This window comes from Biomphalaria glabrata, chromosome 11 (genome assembly GCF_947242115.1).
Source record: "Biomphalaria glabrata chromosome 11, xgBioGlab47.1, whole genome shotgun sequence".
NCBI lineage: Eukaryota > Metazoa > Mollusca > Gastropoda > Planorbidae > Biomphalaria > Biomphalaria glabrata.
Window position 1 is genome coordinate 334,122 of NC_074721.1, and position 15,120 is coordinate 349,241.

At 32.9% G+C, this 15,120-nt stretch overlaps 1 long non-coding RNA gene across 8 annotated transcripts in view; it reads left to right on the plus strand.

The window, feature by feature from the left end:
* The first annotated feature begins 3,915 nt into the window (after positions 1–3,915).
* Positions 3,916–15,120, plus strand: part of LOC129921685 (uncharacterized) — a 48,635-nt gene continuing 37,430 nt past the window's right edge. For 3 of the 8 annotated variants that reach the window (XR_008773653.1, XR_008773647.1, XR_008773650.1), the window contains exons 1-7: positions 3,918–4,340; positions 4,444–4,538; positions 4,709–4,850; positions 5,020–5,039; positions 5,264–5,451; positions 6,994–7,122; positions 8,248–8,423. This is a non-coding gene — a long non-coding RNA (uncharacterized LOC129921685). Of the gene's footprint in view, positions 4,341–4,443; positions 4,539–4,708; positions 4,851–5,019; positions 5,040–5,263; positions 5,452–6,993; positions 7,123–8,247; positions 8,424–15,120 lie in introns of all 8 variants that reach the window. The other 5 variants (XR_008773651.1, XR_008773649.1, XR_008773646.1 and 2 more) reach the window with 5 other exon arrangements.

Here is a 15,120-nt window from a genome sequence, read left to right on the forward strand (position 1 = left end):
ATCTGTATCTAGATCTAGAGACTCTTAGTATCTAGAAGTCTAGATAGATCTAGCTCTAATCTAGATTGAGATTCTAGTGGTCTATAAGCCTAGATCTACATATTTATTACTATATATTTCTAGGCTAAAGATCTATATATATATATGGAGGCGCAGCGGCTGAGCCGTAAAGCGCTTGCCTTCTGAACCTGGGGTCCCGGGTTTGAATCCCGGTGAAGGCTGGGATTTTTATATCGGGATCCTTGGGCGCCTCTGAGTCCATCCAGCTCTAATGGGTACCTGACATTAGTTGGGCTTGCCCCAGATACCAGGATGTCAGGGCGAAATATTTTAGAGCCACTAATCTAAAAACACTATTTAATAATGTCGACCCTGGGAAGGTACTGGGCTTTATTCGGGAAGTGGGGCTATCTACGAAGATGTGATTTCTGAATTTGTGAACATGCACTATTTACATTAGATTTTTACCAAATATCTAAATTTTTACTACCTTTACTATTTTAACTGAATAGACCTTGATTTTAATTATATGACTGTATAGAATCTGGCCCTTGTTGTTTAGAGAGAGAGTAGTCCGTAAGGGACTGCAGGCACGACATGGCCTAAATTGTGCCGATGTGCCTCAAATCAAAAATCAAATCATCAACATTAGTTGGGGAAAAGTAAAGGCGGTTGGTCGTTGTGCTGGCCACATGACACCCTCGTTAACCGTAGGCCACAGAATCAGATGACCTTTACATCATCTGCCCTATAGACCACAAGGTCTAAAAGGGGAACTTTACTTTATATATATATATATAGAGAGAGAGAGAGAGAGAGAATTCTAGATCTAGTAAACATCTAACTATTGTTGTGTTATTGTTACCTGCATCAAGTGTATCCTAGGCCAGTCTTACTTTGTACTTATCATATTTGTGAAAAGAAAATGCTGCCTTAATAACATAACTAGTTACTTAGTTTAGATTTTAGGTCTTAAGTTGTTCATTTGTGTCGAAATATGCATTGACGACTTGGTCTGCATAGCCATGTGAAATACTGCAGGCCTACTCATCCATAATCTTTGTATTAAAGATGGTGTCACTCATCCATCACTCATCCATAATCTTTGTATTAAAGATGGTGTCACTCATCCATAATCTTTGTATTAAAGATGGTGTTACTCATCCATAATCTTTGTATTAAAGATGGTGTCACTCATCCATAATTTTTGTATTAAAGATGGTGTCACTCATCCATAATAATCTTTGTTTTAAAGATGGTATCACTCATCCATAATCTTTGTATTAAAGATGGTGTCATTCATCCATAATCTTTGTATTAAAGACTGTCTGCTTATCCATAACCTTCACAGTCCTTTGTATTAAAGATGGTGCCTCATTATGCTAGAAATGTAACTTAGATCTAGTGGGAAGCGTGGTTGAGAGACTAAGTGTGCTTGACCTTGTCTTGTCTTGGCTACTTAGAAGGGGGCTCGAAGTTCGACACCCGACTCGGGCAGAGTTGCGCTTACTGAGTGCCTAAAGGCAGCACGGAAAACCAATTCCTAGATACCCCCCCCCCCCCAACTGGTCCACAAATAAGATTGGACCAAAGCGCTCTGAGCATGCTATAGGCATGAAAGTAGCGCTATATAAAAGCTATAATAATAGTGTTTAAAAAATTTAGCAACCAATTATATTTTAAACAGGAGTGTTGTAATGAATAGTTTTTAACTTTTCTTTTCAGATCAAAACACAGATCTCTTCTTTGTAATATAAAAAGGGAACATCATACAGATTGCTAGAAATTATTGCCTCTGAGAAGCAGACAGTAAATAAAAACGCTAAAAAAATTGGTGTATCAAGGATGCCGGCATTCTTTAAGGCAAGTAGTCATTGACAAAGGTAGAATTTAACAATTTTGAATTTAATGTCATTGTCATAAAATTTTCCTAATAAGCAAGGGCAAGCTATTAAACCACTGATTTAGCAAAGCAAATATCTGTAAGTTTCATTCTTTTTTTGTGTGTTGCTTTATCTTTTGTGTTATTGCATGCAAATTGAGCATGTTTTTAATTGAAGTTATTTAAAGAATAATTATGTTAATTAATAACTCATTAAGCTTCATATAGTTTTTATAGATCTATTTTTAATAGTTAAGTTGAAATTTTATCTTCAAAAAAACTTAACAACTCTGATTTCATAGTCCAATGTTTTATTTATTCATTATCATAATTAAATTTGTGAACATTTTCAGATCAATGTCTAGTTATCAGATGATTATAACCATCACTTGTGAGGAACTGGTCAGAAGTTAAAACATGTGTAAAGTGTTATGCTACAAAGTGTTAAAGGCAAGTAATCCATTCATTGTGATTTATGCATTTTTCATTTAAATTCATTGTTTCATTTGAAGTATGCTAATTAGGAACAGGAAAGCTGTGGAACTACTGATCTAGCAAGTTGTTGTTTTTTTTTGTTTTTTTTTTAATGTTTCAGTTATGTTCTTTTTTTTTTTTTTTGCATGCAATTTGAGAATATATTTTTAATGTTTATATAACATTTAAAGAATAATTTTCTGATTTTATAGAACATTTTGTAATTAAAAATATATGCATAACAATGGTTGAATTTCATAATGCTTGATGTGCATTTCGAAATAATGAATTCAAACTTTTTTTTGTTAGCCAAAGTTTCAACACAAGCTTCATATCACATTAAAAATGTTCAGAACGAGATATTAAGGTGTACAGCCTTGTGAGCGAAGTGAAGGACAGTTGACAGATTGTGTGTGGTGCCCCAGCAGTTCAACAAAGGAACAGGTGAGGGTGTTGTGATGGAAAGTAGTGAAGATAAGATGATCAATTTTTTTTTTCCAAAGACATTGCTTCAAATGCTATAATTTATGTAATTTAGACTTAAGTTTCTTTTGATGCTTGCTTAATAAAGAATAGGCAGGCAGTTGGTATATATAGATATTGAGCAGCACAGTAAGTAATAGTATAGTTTTTTTGACTTTGTACTGCATGCTAATTAAACTTGTTTTTAATATTAACATAACACTTTGTATATTTTTCTGTTATCTTAGTTTTTGGAAACTAGTTTTAAATATATGCATATTAGAAAAGCCTGATTATGATTGATGTATTATTTATGAGATAGGTAAACTCAGGTTTAGCCTTACTAACTTGGTAATAAAATCAATATCTTCAAAATAAACTCTTTCTCTTTGCAGTCATAACATCCATATTCTCATATTTTATAACATTTTCAGTTCCAAATGCAGTTTACAGCCAAGTGATCTAGAAATGGGATCTAGATTATGAGAACTATGACTAAGAGACATCTGAGAAATAAAAAGCACCTATAATCAGAATTGTAGCAAGCTTGTACCATATTTCTCTTTTTAAGGCAAGTGGTTCTTTCCAATGTTACATTTAACTACTTTAATTTAATTCATTTCTTTTCATGAATGTTAAATAAGAACCAGTTTCTTACTACAGACCTATCAAAGCAAGTATATTTTTTTTCTATGTATTTATATATTTTAATTGCATTTTTCTTTTTTTTTTTTTTTTATTGCATGCTAATTGAAAATGTTTTAAATATTTTCCTAACAATTTAAGAATATTTGTTTTCTGTTATCTCTTAGCCTTATGGTAATTAGTTTCAAATGTATACATAACAACTTTAATAAATTTTCTTCACTTTAACATTTAAAGAGCTAGATCCAATTGGGGATTATCTCATTATGAAGCTTAGTCAAAATCCCAGTATCTTCACTAAGACTTTTGAATAGCAATTTTTTATTAGATGCCATTTATTTGTTTAAATGCTCAGCTACTTGATATCTGGTTGAATTCAAATGATAATAATTGCATCTTAATGTGTAATTATACAATTATTTATTTACCTTGTAGTTGTTTTTTTAATCAGTTCAAGACGTTGAGTATTGATTACTAATCAACTACTAGCCTGGAAGATAAAAGCCAAAGCTGTAAACAGACAGGTCAGGTAAATATATGAATGAAGAAATTAAATCTAGAAGTAAACATCATGGGAAGTCTAATTATAGGGCAAGTATTTTTCCTTCATATCTTATTTAACATAGTCAAACCATGCAATACTTATAGGCTTAACTATTGTTTTCATAGAAACAATGTTATTTTAAATATCATGAGATAGTGTATTTAAGAGATATTGTAGTTCAAGTTTCCATATTTAATCAGCTTAACAAGTGCACATTCTCTGCTGCCAACAGTACCAATTTGTCATCCAAGCAACAAATATTCCTTGGTAATCTGCTATCAGATGACAGTTATCTCTTTGGCATTTTTATGAATTAAAGCTTTCAAAGCCAAAGTAAGACTTATTTTTTTCTTTTCTTTAACTGCTAATTCTAAAATAATTTATCATTGCATGTTAAAAATAACTTGTTATACATTTTTCTCTGTTTTTGGTCAAGCTTCAGATTTGCTTAGCATATTCCTGTACTACATATCAACAAATGTTTGATGGTTTGTCTGGTTCATCTCTTAACACTATGAAGATGGCTACACTGTGAGTACAAAGTTTTAATTTCATTCAAATCACATTTTACAAAAAAGATAATGGAAATTAAATTAAATATATTATTTTACTATTATTATATAACAATGTTATTTTAATATCATGAGATAGTGTATTTTAAGAGAGATTCTAATTCAGTATATGATGTTTCCATATTTCAGAATCTTAACAAGAAAACATTCTGTTGCCAACAGTACCAATTTGTCATCCTATCCAAGCAACTACTATTCCTTGGTAATCTGCTATCAGATGATTACAGTTTTCTCTTTGGCATTTGTATGAATTAAAGCTTTCAAAGCCAAAGTAAGACATTTTTTTTCTTCAACAGTTAATTCTGAAACAATTTATTCAAATTTTTTAAACATTATTCTGAACTATTTTCTGTGTTTTGGTCAAGCCTTAGATTTGGTTAGCATAACCCTGATCTGCATATCAACAAATGTCTAATGGTCTGTCTGGTTCGTTTCTCAAGACTATGAAGATGGCTACACAGTGAGTACAAAGTTTTATTTTAATTCACCAAACAAATTTTACAAAAGAAGAAAATATTAAAAGCTATAGGTATTTATTTTGTTAGATAACTATCTTTGTTATTTGATGCATTACTTAGCCTTGGACAATGCATCATCATAACTAATATAATATTAAAGGGCATTTATTAATTTACCTAATTTAGGTCAATCAAATAAGATTATGTAATCACAAACTGTTTTCAGGGTATCAGCTATCAGCAGTGCACCCCTATGATACACAAGTCTTCATTGCCAAGTCACTCTGCCAAACAGTGTGTACACCTTTCTTGCATTGGAAGTGACCCACTTTACTGTCATGAGTCTGGAAATGTCAGGCCAAGGAGATCAAGTTTGTGTCCAAGGTTACTTAGTTAATTCTCTAAGAACAATAGGTGAGTTGAATTCTAGTGTACCAGTCAAATATCTTAAAGCAAAGTAAAAAAAAAAATAATTTTAAAAGCATATAAAAATCTGTTATAAAAACATAAAATGTTAGTTTTAGAGTACTAGTTTTAGAGTACTCGTTTTTAGACCAAGTGATCATGGGTCAGATAGTGTCAAGCTCAACTGTTTCTATGGCCATTGGTTAACCATGGGTTGTTTGGCCAGCAAATTTTCAAACATTGCTCTAGTTTTAGGTTTATAATCTACATGTTTTCTTCTAAAGTTAACAAATTAGGACCAAAATGTGAACTTTTAATAAGGTGGTGTAGTTGCAACCACACAAGAGCTGCTTCACATTTACTGTTTGAATGGTGCATACATTTTTATAATAACTTACCTTCTGATTTGTAAGGTTGATATTTTATTAATATATATATATATATATTATATAAAGCAGAATGTTTGGCGTATGTATGTATGTATGTTCCAGTATAGAAATAAAAACTTGATAAAACTTGGCAGAAATGTTCCTTGGGTACCAACTTAGACCATAGTGTATGTATTGTGGCCCTAAAACAAACTTAAGACCATCAAAAAAAAAAAAGACCAGCTCTATTACAGCTATAGTATTTTATGGATCTAGGCGATGTTTACAATGTTGACATGAGAAAAGATCGAAAGGATTTAGATCTAGATCTAATTTTTAGAACTAAACTTTGCACTTATTATTTTTTTTTTTTGACACATGAAAATACAAAATATAGTTTATTTATTTCATTATTTAATAAAATTAACCTTCAAATTTGTGTTACAAAATCATTTTTACATTAGTTCGTTATAGTCTATGCCTAGGTCTAAAACTCTTATTGAACTCTAAGATGATAAAACTTTTTTTTGCAAAGATAGTTTTATGCTTTAACACATGAACATACTAATTATAGTCCATTCATTTCATATTTTAATCAAAGTACCATTTAAATTTTTTTAATACATTCGTTCGCTGTTCGCTAAAGCTGCGTAGCCGTGTTGAGATAGGCCTATATTCATTCATGAAAAAAGTTCACGCATGCGCAGCACAGAATGAACTCTATAAAAGCCAATTTTTAACTCTAGATTAGTCTAGATCTAGATCTTTGTCTACCTCAAGATCTACTTTATACTTTAACACATGAACATACAAAATTAAGTCTATTCATTTCAAATTTTAATCAAATATATGTAGGCCTACAAGCAAATGTTTTAATTTGAAAAAATGGATTTAAGTAGATTAGCTATTTTGATTTGATGGCTTCATTCATTCTATTTTTACATTTACACATTCGCTTTATTTATTACATTATTATTTCGTTTAAATGTTTTAAAAACACTATATCGACAGTAATAAGCAAATAAAGACCCGCAGGTCGCTGGTAAAATATATCTAGTATATATATATATATATTAATACACTTGGGCAAGGGCTATTACTGTTTCCTTTTTTTTTTTTTAGATTGACATTTTTCTTTCAATTTGTAAATTTGCTTCAACATTCAAGTTTTTTTTTTTTAAAGACAGACTCTACATGCTACTGATCTGGAGGTTAGTGGCTCAATCATTGTGCACTGATTCTTCACTGATGCCTTGATTCTCCACTGTCAACTTTATTGTCATAAAGTTTATCTAGTGATCTACATATCAAGGTAATAAATATTTTTTTACACTATAACCCAAGAGCTTTTGCTTTAAGATGCATTGTTTTTACAATAGGAGCCTAATTCTGATGTATTTTTTTAGGACCCTAGCAATAGTTTCTTAAACTTTCAGACAATAAGAGCTAGTTTAGAACCAAAACACAAAACTTAAGCCAGACCTTATAGTCTTTTGTTTTTCTAAAAATATTTTAAATAAAAGTCTAGATAGGGTAGCTTATAAGGCCTACTTGTGAAATTAGATATTTTTAAAATGTGTACTTATACTTTTGATATTTGAAGTATTTTAAAACTAGCTATATTTTTCTATTTATGTAATTTATTTATTTTGTTTGTATTATTTACTTATTTATTTATTTATTTAATTATTATTTTTAAAAAAAATTAGTTACCTCCTTTTGTTTAATTGGATAGCATTTCAAAACCTAAAAGATGGAGCTTTTGGGTTAAAAACACAAATTAATGAACTCACATTAGACTGCATTACTTCCTAAAAATTTAAAATAAGCAATTTGCTTCATTCTTCGTGGCACATTTATGTATATAGCCAAATGAAAAGTTGAATGTGATTTTCTTATTTAAAAAAATGTTCCCCTTTCAGACCTTGCGATCTATAGGAAGGATGATGTAAAGGTCATGTTTTGTGGCCCACAGTTAACCAGGGTGTCATGTGGCCAGCTCAACAACCAACCGCCTTAACTTTCCCCAACTAATGTCAGGTACCCATTAGAGTTGGGTAGAATCTTGACGTACCCAAAGGTCCCAAAATTTAAAATATCAGGATTCAAACCTGGGACTTCAACTTTATAAGCTAAGTGTGTTACCGCTCAACCACTATACCTCCTATCAAAGAGAGATACATAAAAAAATTGACATTAAAATACCATGAAGTCTCATAAACCTTTTCTATTTTTCCATCACACAGTGAGATAGTATGACTATTATTTGAAAACAAAATGACCATCACTAAAAAACACATTCTTTTTAAACATTAGGTCTGAGACAGAAAAAGCTCTTCTTGAATGAAAAGAAATTTTATCAATATTGCATTTAAAGGTTATGCATTTAAATGTGATGTATTTGTTAAACAGTGCATTTTTCTTATCTCACTTATAGACTAAATGGTCAATTAAACATGAGGTCAAGGAAAAAGGATGAACATTTCAAGGCTACAGAAGGAACATTAAACGTCTCTCTCACTGTGAAAAGATTCTACCGATCTACAAATGATCAACATGTTTTATCTTAAGTTCGTCTGCCATTTCTTCAAATGGAGCCATATTAAGAATAAGGTAAGAAATATTCTTATACTTCACAGCATTTATTTTTTTGTAAAGTGATGATCCTGCATTAGTTGTATGTTGTTTGTGTATGTTACTTTAAATATCCTGCATTAGTTTTATGTTGTATGTGCATGATAATTTAAATATCCTGCATTAGTTGTATGTTGTATGTGCATGATACTTTAAATATCCTGCATTAGTTGTATATGTATGCATGGTTCCTGTATTTGTTTTGTATATTATGATGTCAGTAATTACTTCACAAACACTTCACACACAACTTGTAAGTTCACCTGTCTAGTTAAAGAAATCTGTATTGTATTTGTTTTAGTAGTGTCTAGTTATGAAGGTGAACTGAATTTTCATTTGTTAAACTTAGTGATATACCATTTTAATTTCAGTTAAAATATGTGGATGTTCCTATTAAATTTTTCAGAAAAACTGCTTTGCTCTGAAATAATTCCAACTGTATAAATGTAAATATATTTCAACAAATAATGGAATTGGATTCTTTGTCATTTGGATTAATTCAATAGTAATGTATTCTAAATATGGAATTCAAACACAAAAATGAAAAGTTGTGAATCACCATCAACTTTCACTTTGCCACTTGGAGATTGGGATGATTCAAGTTACTGGAGATTGGGATGATTAAAGTTACTATTGTAGCAACTATGTGTTAATGTGCATGGTCTTAACACCCCAGTACTTAATTGGACAAAAAAAAAAAGGATCTCCAATTCACAGTGATATGTACTATTGCATAAACAAGTTGACTTGACTTCATGTAGATCTTTAACTAAATAAACTGTTTCAATTCTTCAGTGTGTGATAGTGTGAAAAAAAACATTTATGGTTTCTTGTGATTATGTGCAATATAATGACATATTAAGTTGACTTGAATACTCTTAAAATGTTTCATTTCTAAGGTGTGGAAAAATGTGCATTATATTTTCATGTTGGGAGTTAATGTGAAAACAAAAATCTACTATTCCATGTGATACAATTGCATGCAAAAAATCCTAACCCTAACCCATTCAATGAACAATCAGTATGAACGTTTCCACCAAAGGAAATGTTGCCGCTCATGATGCATCTATTTATTTGGCTCCAGATATTCAACTGATGCACATTCGCAAAACAAATGTAAAAAAAAAAGATTTAATCCATTACATGTATATAATTGTGCAGGAACATTTGGGATTGTCATTTGTATCACACTCATCTCTCATTCATTGAGACTCTACACTTAATCTGGTGATCTAGATGTATTAGCAATTCACAGTGAAATCATTCTTTGAGTGCTTAAAAAAGAAATTCATACGGATGTATAACTGTGTTAGACGTCTTCATTTATATTCCAATAGAACGTTTGTAACAATAAATATAACAAAAAATGTGTGATATTTAGCAGGTCTTTGACCTCTGCACTTAATGTGGTGATCAAAATGTGTTTGCAATTCCCAGTGAAATCATTCTTTGAGTGCTTAGAAAAGGAAATTCATACGGATGTATAACTGTGTTAGACGTCTTCATTTATATTCCGATGGAAGGTTTGTAACAATAATTAAGTCACACTCAAGGAACATATGAACGTGTCCATCAAAGGAAATATCGCCGCTCGTGATGCAACGCACACTAATCAACATTTGCACTTGCAGACCAACTAAATAGTTGCAGAGAAAACACATTTAATTGATGACATTACTATGTTAAGCTTAGGACTTTTCAAAAGCGAAGACTGGACTCTTTAGCCATCTTCGTGTTTATATGAATGATTAATGGAGGACTTTTAAAAGCGAAGACTGGACTCCTTAGCCATCTTCGTGTTCATAGGAATGATTAACGGAGGAATTTTATAAGCGAAGACTGGACTCCTTAGCCATCTTCGTGTTCATAGGAATGATTAATGGAGGAATTTTAAAAGCGAAGTCTGGACTCCTTAGCCATCTTCGTGTTCATAGGAATGATTAATGGAAGAATTTTAAAAGTGAAGACTGGGCTCTTTAGCCATCTTCATGTTTAATGGATGTAGTTGAGGACTTTTTCAAAGAAGATCGGTCTCGGTGGCCATCTTTGTACTTATAGGAAAGGATATTGTATTATGTTTTAAACATGAGGATTTTTAGCTGAGGACTAGATGTATTAATAGTCATCAATTGAATTGTTGATCCAAGACAAAATAGTTGGTTATGTCTGTGTGCATTTGTAGACAACCCAGCAGTGCACATCCTTTTTCTTGTTTTGCTTTTTTCACGTGCTACAATGCCTTGGACAAAGCATCATCATAACTTGGAATGTTTAAAGGCATTATAAAAATATCATAGAAGAATGAGTTTGTGAAATAACCGGTTATTTCAGTTCAGTTGAATAATAGTTGGGACATAATTAGTTGAGTGCAAGCTTTGAGGCTGATTCAACTCACTCGACATTAGTTGAGTGCGAAGTTTGTGAGGCTGATTCAGCCCTCAAACCGGATGCTTGTAGACCACCTTCAATAGCTTGAACACGACGTCATCACAAATATTGTTACAGTCAGTTCATCAAAATGAAGTTGTCGGTCGACAAGCTCAAAACAGGAGTCAGCCGAAAATGCAAGCCTGAAACTTTTTATTGGGCTCCAGCTATTCAACTGATGCACGTTTGCAAAACAAATGTTAAAAAAAAAAGGATGAAAATAGAAGCCATCAGATGTATATGATTGTGCAGGAACAGTTGGGATTTGTGTCGTTTGTATCACGCTCATCTCTCATCCACTGAGACATTGTGAAGCGATGTAACCAGTGATGTTTCGAAACATCTCTATTTAATTGTGATGAGGATATCTACAAACGTGTGTGTACAAATGTGTGATAATTCGCAGATTTTTCATCTCTGCACTTAATGTGGTGATCAAAATGTATTTGCGATTCCCAGTGAAATCATTCTTTGAGTGCTTAAAAAAGAAATTCATAAGGATGTATAACTGTGTTAGACGTCTTCATTTATATTCCGATGGAAGGTTTGTAACAATAATTAAGTCACATTCAAGGAACATAAGAACCTGTCCATCAAATGAAATATCGCCGCTCGTGATGCAACGCACACTAATCAACATTTGTACTTGCAGACCAACTAAATAGTTGCGGAGAAAACACATTTAATTGATGACTTTACTATGTTTAGATTAGGACTTTTCAAAAGCGAAGACTGGACTCTTTAGCCATCTTCGTGTTCATAGGAATGATTAATGGAGGACTTTTAAAATCGAAGACTGGACTCCTTAGCCATCTTCGTGTTTATAGGAATGATTAATGGAGGAATTTTAAAAGCGAAGACTGGACTCCTTAGCCATCTTCGTGTTCATAGGAATGATTAACGTAGGAATTTTAAAAGTGAAGACTGGGCTCTTAAGCCATCTTCATGTTAAAAGGATGTAGTTGAGGACTTTTTCAAAGAAGATCGGTCTCGGTGGCCATCTTTGTACTTATAGGAAAGGATATTGTATTATGTTTTAAACATGAGGATTTTTAGCTGAGGACTAGATGTATTAATAGTCATCAATTGAATTGTTGATCCAAGACAAAATAGTTGGTTATGTCTGTGTGCATTTGTAGACAACCCAGCAGTGCACATCCTTTTTCTTGTTTTGCTTTTTTCACGTGCTACAATGCCTTGGACAAAGCATCATCATAACTTGGAATGTTTAAAGGCATTATAAAAATATCATAGAAGAATGAGTTTGTGAAATAACCGGTTATTTCAGTTCAGTTGAATAATAGTTGGGACATAATTAGTTGAGTGCAAGCTTTGAGGCTGATTCAACTCACTCGACATTAGTTGAGTGCGAAGTTTGTGAGGCTGATTCAGCCCTCAAACCGGATGCTTGTAGACCACCTTCAATAGCTTGAACACGACGTCATCACAAATATTGTTACAGTCAGTTCATCAAAATGAAGTTGTCGGTCGACAAGCTCAAAACAGGAGTCAGCCGAAAATGCAAGCCTGAAACTTTTTATTGGGCTCCAGCTATTCAACTGATGCACGTTTGCAAAACAAATGTTAAAAAAAAAAGGATGAAAATAGAAGCCATCAGATGTATATGATTGTGCAGGAACAGTTGGGATTTGTGTCGTTTGTATCACGCTCATCTCTCATCCACTGAGACATTGTGAAGCGATGTAACCAGTGATGTTTCGAAACATCTCTATTTAATTGTGATGAGGATATCTACAAACGTGTGTGTACAAATGTGTGATAATTCGCAGATTTTTCATCTCTGCACTTAATGTGGTGATCAAAATGTATTTGCGATTCCCAGTGAAATCATTCTTTGAGTGCTTAAAAAAGAAATTCATAAGGATGTATAACTGTGTTAGACGTCTTCATTTATATTCCGATGGAAGGTTTGTAACAATAATTAAGTCACATTCAAGGAACATAAGAACCTGTCCATCAAAGGAAATATCGCCGCTCGTGATGCAACGCACACTAATCAACATTTGTACTTGCAGACCAACTAAATAGTTGCGGAGAAAACACATTTAATTGATGACTTTACTATGTTTAGCTTAGGACTTTTCAAAAGCGAAGACTGGACTCTTTAGCCATCTTCGTGTTCATAGGAATGATTAATGGAGGACTTTTAAAATCGAAGACTGGACTCCTTAGCCATCTTCGTGTTTATAGGAATGATTAATGGAGGAATTTTAAAAGCGAAGACTGGACTCCTTAGCCATCTTCGTGTTCATAGGAATGATTAACGTAGGAATTTTAAAAGTGAAGACTGGGCTCTTAAGCCATCTTCATGTTAAAAGGATGTAGTTGAGGACTTTTTCAAAGAAGATCGGTCTCGGTGGCCATCTTTGTACTTATAGGAAAGGATATTGTATTATGTTTTAAACATGAGAATTTTTAGCTGAGGACTAGATGTATTAATAGTCATCAATTGAATTGTTGATCCAAGACAAAATAGTTGGTTATGTCTGTGTGCATTTGTAGACAACCCAGCAGTGCACATCCTTTTTCTTGTTTTGCTTTTTTCACGTGCTACAATGCCTTGGACAAAGCATCATCATAACTTGGAATGTTTAAAGGCATTATAAAAATATCATAGAAGAATGAGTTTGTGAAATAACCGGTTATTTCAGTTCAGTTGAATAATAGTTGGGACATAATTAGTTGAGTGCAAGCTTTGAGGCTGATTCAACTCACTCGACATTAGTTGAGTGCGAAGTTTGTGAGGCTGATTCAGCCCTCAAACCGGATGCTTGTAGACCACCTTCAATAGCTTGAACACGACGTCATCACAAATATTGTTACAGTCAGTTCATCAAAATGAAGTTGTCGGTCGACAAGCTCAAAACAGGAGTCAGCCGAAAATGCAAGCCTGAAACTTTTTATTGGGCTCCAGCTATTCAACTGATGCACGTTTGCAAAACAAATGTTAAAAAAAAAAGGATGAAAATAGAAGCCATCAGATGTATATGATTGTGCAGGAACAGTTGGGATTTGTGTCGTTTGTATCACGCTCATCTCTCATCCACTGAGACATTGTGAAGCGATGTAACCAGTGATGTTTCGAAACATCTCTATTTAATTGTGATGAGGATATCTACAAACGTGTGTGTACAAATGTGTGATAATTCGCAGATTTTTCATCTCTGCACTTAATGTGGTGATCAAAATGTATTTGCGATTCCCAGTGAAATCATTCTTTGAGTGCTTAAAAAAGAAATTCATAAGGATGTATAACTGTGTTAGACGTCTTCATTTATATTCCGATGGAAGGTTTGTAACAATAATTAAGTCACATTCAAGGAACATAAGAACCTGTCCATCAAAGGAAATATCGCCGCTCGTGATGCAACGCACACTAATCAACATTTGTACTTGCAGACCAACTAAATAGTTGCGGAGAAAACACATTTAATTGATGACTTTACTATGTTTAGCTTAGGACTTTTCAAAAGCGAAGACTGGACTCTTTAGCCATCTTCGTGTTCATAGGAATGATTAATGGAGGACTTTTAAAATCGAAGACTGGACTCCTTAGCCATCTTCGTGTTTATAGGAATGATTAATGGAGGAATTTTAAAAGCGAAGACTGGACTCCTTAGCCATCTTCGTGTTCATAGGAATGATTAACGTAGGAATTTTAAAAGTGAAGACTGGGCTCTTAAGCCATCTTCATGTTAAAAGGATGTAGTTGAGGACTTTTTCAAAGAAGATCGGTCTCGGTGGCCATCTTTGTACTTATAGGAAAGGATATTGTATTATGTTTTAAACATGAGGATTTTTAGCTGAGGACTAGATGTATTAATAGTCATCAATTGAATTGTTGATCCAAGACAAAATAGTTGGTTATGTCTGTGTGCATTTGTAGACAACCCAGCAGTGCACATCCTTTTTCTTGTTTTGCTTTTTTCACGTGCTACAATGCCTTGGACAAAGCATCATCATAACTTGGAATGTTTAAAGGCATTATAAAAATATCATAGAAGAATGAGTTTGTGAAATAACCGGTTATTTAAGTTCAGTTGAATAATAGTTGGGACATAATTAGTTGAGTGCAAGCTTTGAGGCTGATTCAACTCACTCGACATTAGTTGAGTGCGAAGTTTGTGAGGCTGATTCAGCCCTCAAACCGGATGCTTGTAGACCACCTTCAATAGCTTGAACACGACGTCATCACAAATATTGTTACAGTCAGTTCATCAAAATGAAG